The sequence below is a fragment of the Carassius gibelio genome, chromosome B3, assembly GCF_023724105.1.
Source record: "Carassius gibelio isolate Cgi1373 ecotype wild population from Czech Republic chromosome B3, carGib1.2-hapl.c, whole genome shotgun sequence".
NCBI lineage: Eukaryota > Metazoa > Chordata > Actinopteri > Cypriniformes > Cyprinidae > Carassius > Carassius gibelio.
This window is the reverse complement of record NC_068398.1, coordinates 51,067,502-51,074,811: the sequence shown is the minus strand read 5'-3', so window position 1 is coordinate 51,074,811 and position 7,310 is coordinate 51,067,502.

The window sequence follows — 7,310 nt, the reverse complement described above, 5'->3', positions numbered from 1 at the left end:
TGCAAGTGAAGATAACATATCTTACACTACTAGCAACACTCAAAACAGTTAATAAACAAGTTAGAAATAGATTTTTCATTAAAATTGAAATGCATGTGCAGATACCTGTTCTGGTGCCCATTGATGGTCTGTGTGGATGTCAGCAAAGAGCTGCTCCAAGTAGTTTTCAAAAGGTTCAGCAAATCTCTGCAGAGTTGTGGATGTGATGGCAAGAGTCACCATCCACATCGAGTAGAGTGGAACAATGCCTCTCTCGTATCCTTGTCTCCAGCCCTGATTTGCTCCCGCGCATCACGTTGCATGAGTCTAGCAGTATGCTAATAAGGTTCGACCAAGGAATGTTCTTTTTCTAAAAAAAAAAGTCACACATCACCCTCTCCAAACTAGCTGAACTGACTTTCGCAACTTCAAGGGAGCCCAGGTGTTCAACCACAACATCATTGAGCTCTTTGTTGAAGAAGCTGACCAACATAGAAAGGACCTTCTTATTACTGCTGGAGGTACTCTCATCCACATTCAGAGAGAAGGTGTATTGTCGTAAGTTGGAGAAAGTTCTCTCCACAAATGTATGGCCCATACCATACACCATTTTATAAGAAGCTGCAGTGCGGGAGAGTTTAATTTGGCTAAGGGCTGCCTTGTCTGCAGCTAGACACTGGCTTAACTCCACCAACACAGGTGCTATTGTCAGAGGTAGAGAGTGCTCAGCAATAACTGCCAGGACCATTGCCTAGTGAATAGAGAAAGAAAATACATAAATTACTCATTTAATGATTCATGTTAAACGAATTTAGTTCATCTCCATTTGCTTTGTCTTCATTATGTACTCATTTCCATAAAAAATATTTTGGTTTACTAGTCTTCAACACACACACACACACGTAGTGTTTTCATGTTTTATGGGGACTTTCCATAGACATAATGATTTTTATACTGTACAAACTGTATATTCTATTCCCTTACACTAACCCTATCCCTAAACCTGCCCATCACAGAAAGCTTTCTGCAATTTTACATTTTCAAAAAAACATCACTTTTTTGATTTATAAGCTTTTTTTGGATTGCCATCCTTATGGGGTCCCCATAACGTAGGGTTTACCAGGCCACACACACACACACACACACACAAACACCTACCTCTCCATTGGCAATGCGATTACACATAGGCACTGGATGCTTAACACTTTCCCTGATCTTTTCTGCTGCTGAGGCCTGGTTCTGAGTAGCTGGTAAAGGATCTTCCTTACGGAGGAGTTGTGCCACACTTTGAGCTGTTACGATTGAGGTCACTCTGTTTGTGTGTATGGATGTCTGAAAGTGTGCATACAGGGCATGCACCCCTCTGCTACTGTAGTTAATTTCCTTCATGCATAGAGTGCATTTAGCACAACCCTTTTTTTTTTAATTTTCTGAAAAAAGTCAGACAGTATGAATGTGTGTTTGACTGCATGGACCTTGATTGTAGTTTCAAGTTTCAGCCAAGACCAATTCCAACTGCATTTACAGCCTCTATCCATCTGTTGCACAAGAAGTTCCTCAATTTCCTCAATTTCCCTCATTCTGCAAATGAATACAGAGTTATTTTTGCAAAACTGTATCATAACGGAGTTCAAATAGTTCACTCTGCTCCTTTCCACAATGTCTTGTTTATATGCTCCAATATTTCTCACCCACTCTGGGGTTGCCATAAAATGTAGAATGTTATGGGTCCATCTTCAGCAGTCTATTTGTGTCAATATTACCTGATAAAAAAGGACCTCCTTAAAAATAGCAAAACCAGCTGGTGATCACCTAAGCCCACTCAAAAGTTCCTTGAAATTGGAACTAGAATTAAATTGTATAGTTTGTAAATAAACACTGATGTCTACAGAAGCAATCAAAATAGAGAAAAGCACCTTTTGAAAGTAACATGGAGCATGAAAGAACAATTATATCGATTGCATTGTTACACCGCTAGGTGGCGACAAGTGACTTAAATGTATTTGTTATTGAATCATTCAAGAGATTCGTTCAAAAAACAATGATTCATCCATTAATGAAACAAGCAAAGTACCGGTATTTATTTTATTAATATATTGCTATATAATACTAAATAAGATATGTATTAATATTAGGGCTGGGAATCGATTAAAAAAATTAACTAATTAATTGCACAATTTGCTGTAATTCACTAGTTCACGCTTACATATAATTAGCTGAGGTATGGTATGCGTATTTGGCGTGCTGTCCGGGGAAGGGCTCCGAGCTCGGGAATTGCCCGAACCTAGAGTACCCCCCCTTCCCCGTATATTGTAAAGTGAACTTGAAGTGAGGAGATGGGGTGGAGGAGGGATGCTGATAAACCGTCAAAGGATAGAGGTAAGTCAGCGATATTTATACTGTGGGATTGATTACTTGATTGTGGTCCACCTGTGATGATTAGGCTAAGTATCTGACGCGCTCCTCCCGAATCTTCATTGATAATTACATTTCACTAGTTCACGCTTACATATAATTAGCTGAGGTATGGTATGCGTATTTGGCGTGCTGTCCGGGGAAGGGCTCAAAGGGTTTAAAGAATGCCCCCCCAAAAAAGCAGAGTACTGGAGTACGTAGGCCCTTCCAGCCTGCCAACGAGATGGGAGCACTCGCATCGGACGGGTAAGCCTCACTGGCCGAGGGTGGAAAAGGTCAGGTTGTCTAGCCAGGAGGCTCAGATAGGAGCTTAGCTCCAGGAATCGAACGGGTAAACCTCTCTGGCTGAAGGACGGAAAAGGTTGTCCGGCCGGGAAGCTCTTACCTTCGTCCGACAGGAGCTTAGCTCCCGGATAGAACGGTTAAGCCTCGCTGGCCAAAGGACGGAAAAGGTAAGGTTGTCTAGCCGGGAAGCTCTCACCTACATTCAATGGGAGCCCTGACTCCGTGCATTGGATGGGTAAACCTCTCCGTACGTAAGACAGAATGGCAAAGCAGGTAGCCGGGGCTTTCACCTACGTCCGAAGGGAGTGTGAGCTCCTGGCAACGAACGGGTAAGCCTTGCTGGCCGCAGAAAGGAAAAGGTGAGGTTGTCTGGCCGAGAGGCTCTCGTCAGCATCCGATGGGAGCTCAAGCTCTTGGCATCGAAGAGAGAAGCCTTGCCGGCCATAGGATTGAAAAAGGTAAGGTTATCTGGTCGGGAGGCTATGGCCAGCATCCGGTGTCTTTTTATTCATTATTTATTTATTTATTTTCTATATTTATTTTTATGTATTATATTTATTAAAATTTGCGACACCAGATGGGTAGTCTCTCCAGCCATCGGAGGGAAAATTGAGATTGTTTTATCTGCGAAGAGCCCGTTAGTGTTCGACGAAAGCGTAACTTGCGGTATTGGATGGGTACATCTTGCCATCGGAGGGAAAATTTGTTTGGGCTGCAATGTACTCATTGGTGTTCGATAGGTAAATGTTGCTTTTTTTTTTTTTTGGGTTAATCAGCCTTTTTGATTCGGGTAAGCTTCGCTGGTGGTCGGATGGAAAGTCCAAGATTGATTAAGTGGGAAAGCATCTGGCAGGATTTTAATACTTGCGATGTCAAACGAGTAAGCTTTGCTGATAGTTGAATGGAGAAGGCAAAGGTTGGTTCAACCGGGAGCCCTCTTGCAGCGCCTGGCAGGGAGTTCGATACTAAGGATGATTTATTTGTCTACGAGGGTAGACGCTGTGAGGCTTACTTGAATAATAGTTTAGCGAATCCAATGAGCTGCTTCCGATAATGAGTCGGAAAAAATCTTGGTGCAGTCATAGTATCCGAAATTAAGCGTGCAAAAATAAATTGGATTTCCTGTGCCAGTGTACCCCAAATAGGTGCCATGTATCGGCGATGTGGTCATTGTCAGCACGTGAGATCGATGGTACATATCAACGATGTAATCGTGCATGGGTGGAGTAAGAGAAAGATTCTTTATACTGTCTGAGCTTACTATTTACCATTTTGACCATGCAGGTGCACGAAAAGAGCCTATGGAATCACCAATAATCAAAAAATATACTTTCGGACGTACTGATACACTGGTATTAAGTATAAATACTATATTTAAATACTGCTATTTCATGTAGTTGGCACTACGGTCATCTCGCTTGTCCAGTGAAATTATTATTATTTTTTTTTAATCTACGGGCTCACATCATCCTTTGAGAGCAGGGGCGAGCGGGAAATGCAGTGCTGAGATGGGATAACGGAGCGGTTTGATAGCCGAATTAAGGTAGGCTGCCTAATGATTATTATAAAAAACGTTGGTTGGAGAATGGGCCTAATATCGTCTTGGCTATTGTCGATACATGATGCTATCACCGCAACCTCGGATGCATGGCATGCCTTTAGGCGGAGGTGATGTGTGGTATTTTTTTTTTTTTTAATATATATTTAGGTGTAGGAAAGGCTCCTGCGGGAGCAGACGCTGCTACGGCAGTGGGGAGAACAGGAAAGGCTCCTGCGGGAGCAGACACTTCTTGGCTATTGTCGATACATGATGCTATCACCGCAACCTTGGATGCACGATATTAGTGAGGAGGTATAGGAAAGGCTCCTGCGGGAGCAGACACTGCGCGGCAGTGAGGAGGTATAGGAAAGGCCCCTGCGGGAGCAGACACTGCTGCGGCAGTGGGGAGATACGGGAAAGGCTCCTGCGGGAGCAGACACTGCTGCGGCAGTGGGGAGATACGGGAAAGGCTCCTGCGGGAGCAGACACTGCAGCGGCGGTGGGGAGATACAGGAAAGGCTCCTGCGGGAGCAGACACTGCAGCGGCGGTGGGGAGATACAGGAAAGGCTCCTGCGGGAGCAGACGCTGCAGCGGCAGTGAGGAGGTACATGAAAGGCTACTTGCTTCGGCTGTAGATGTTGGCTGTGGGAAGAGTAAAAAGTGTTAGTAATATTTGATGAGGCAAGCTAAAAATGGATGGGTAGCCTACTGTGTTACCAGCTTAGCAATTTGTTGCCTGATTTGACAATTCCTCGGGCCTTGTCCACCTTATTATGTTCCTGTTGGAAAAGCATCTTTCCTCTCATTTGGCCTCCGGGCTCTTTAGACGGACTCCCGAGCGGATACGTTTGGAACACTGTTTTCACGTTGTATTATGGACTGTGGAAACAGAGGCTTTTGGAAACGATTGAGCATGTTTAGTCTTGTAAGGCGTTGTACCGAAAGACATGATTGTAGCAGTAACGTTAACCCCTTACCAGACACCCTCCATTTTTGGCATGGAGGCAGAAATTATATACCCAAAATAAAGAGGTTTCTGTTCATGATTCTTTCTGACTAGATCCGTGATCAACATTTGTCCACGAGCTAACACTTTGACGTTTACCGTTCAGGAATAGGAATAGTTTTCCTGACGTGATGGAAAATTAATCACTGGAATTATGTTTTATCGAAATATTGGTCAAATATAAAAGCCAAAGTCTTTGGACTTCGATTGATGCGCGGTTTATCCAGATCAAGTAAGAGAGTGATGTTTAACGTGCTGTGAAAATGAAACATAGAGTGGGGCCGTTGGCGATGCTTGCAGCAAATGGGTTAACAGCAGTTATGTGCTATTCGCTTCCAAGTGGTTTCTAAAGAGATTTACTTTCCGGTTTTTCCGTATTACGGTCCTTAAAAGGCGATGGTAATTTTACTCACACTTGCTATCCTGCATCGAAACACGAGGGCAGATGCGTTTTAGATTAATTTTGGGTGATCACGCCAGTGAATGGTAAAATAGGTCCCTAAATGATTTGGTCCTACCAGAAGACTTGCATGGAAATTAAAATTTTAAATTACGCTTTTATCCAGAGACTTAAGTTTTTTTTTTGTTTTTTTTTTGAACTTATGTCTGTATCATTTCGGCGAGGTTTAAACGTGCGCGGTAAGGCGAATGTAACAATAATAATGATTATTATTATTATTATTATTTTATTTGTAGGAACAAACGCCAAAAGCAATACAAAAATTCATTAAGACAGGTAGTCTTGAATAAATGTGACTTAATCAACTTTTTAAAATCGCCCAACATAGGTGCATATCTGACGTGCAGAAGAAGTACATTCCATAGCTTAGGGGCTTTATATGAAAAGGCTCTTTCCCCCATGGCCTTTAGCTCACATTATGGCTGGTGAAGTGAAAGAGAGTTAGTAGAACAAAGAGAGCGTGATGGAATATCAGGACTGATGAGTTCACAAAGATACTCAGGTGCAGTCCCATGAAGTGCCTAGTATGTTAAGATAAGAATTTTAAAATCAATTCTCACGTTTACGGGAAGCCCGTGTAATTGTGAAAGAACAGGTGTAATGTGTTCGCGAGGAGAAGTACAAGCGTGCGGCAGAATACTGAAGCTTGCTCAACGATTTAGCTGGAAGGCCTGAGAACGAGGCATTACAATAATCTAACCTAATGCCTTTGGCTTCGTGGTTAAAAAGTGGCATCATCATCCGACGGAACGGTGTATATGTAGTCCAAATCTATGCGGGATCCACACCCCGGATCAGCGGGTGGCGGTAATGCACCTTTACGTTGGTTTGTCAAAACCGCCATAAAACGCTACTAGAAGAAGACGGAACTACGTCAAGACGTAGTTTAACAAAACTTTAGCCGCAAAACTGCTTTTAGATGTAACACTTTGAATGCAAACTGCCGTAAAAATCCAATGAAGAAAAAAGAAGAACCTGTTTTTTTTTTGTTTTTTTTAGCGTCTTCGCCTGGAAATGTATTAGACTGCGCGCCGCTAGAGGAAGCGGCCTCAAACTGCCACTCGGCCGGAACGCCGTGGAGAAAGACTGAGCCGTGGTTGGATTCTTTCTGCTGCAATCCAGCGCTCGACGAGAGCTCGGTCTCGGGCGGCATGATCGTGTATCGAGCAAGGCAAGCTCGGAGTTGCACGGTCTATTGGCCATGATGTGTGGCTTGGCGAGGATAGCAGCTGTCGCGATGATGCTTAATGCTGCTCAACGGCCGTGTTTGGCTGGGTAGAAATGATCTCGGGTCCGGCAAAAGAAGCAGGTCTTATAAATCCCCTGTGTAGCACTCTTCGTTGGTACGAAAATTGGGTCTGTGATAAGGTGACTGACGAAGCGAACCAGCGTGCTGATAAACCGTCAATGGATAGAGGTAAGTCAGCGATATTTATACTGTGGGATTGATTACTTGATTGTGGTCCACCTGTGATGATTAGGCTAAGTATCTGACGCGCTCCTCCCGAATCTTCATTGATAATTACATTTAATTGCATTTCCTCCAAGCTTGTAATCATCAATAAACCGGAAAAAAAGGAACAGAAAATAGCCCTATATTAAAATAATATTAAACATCAATATA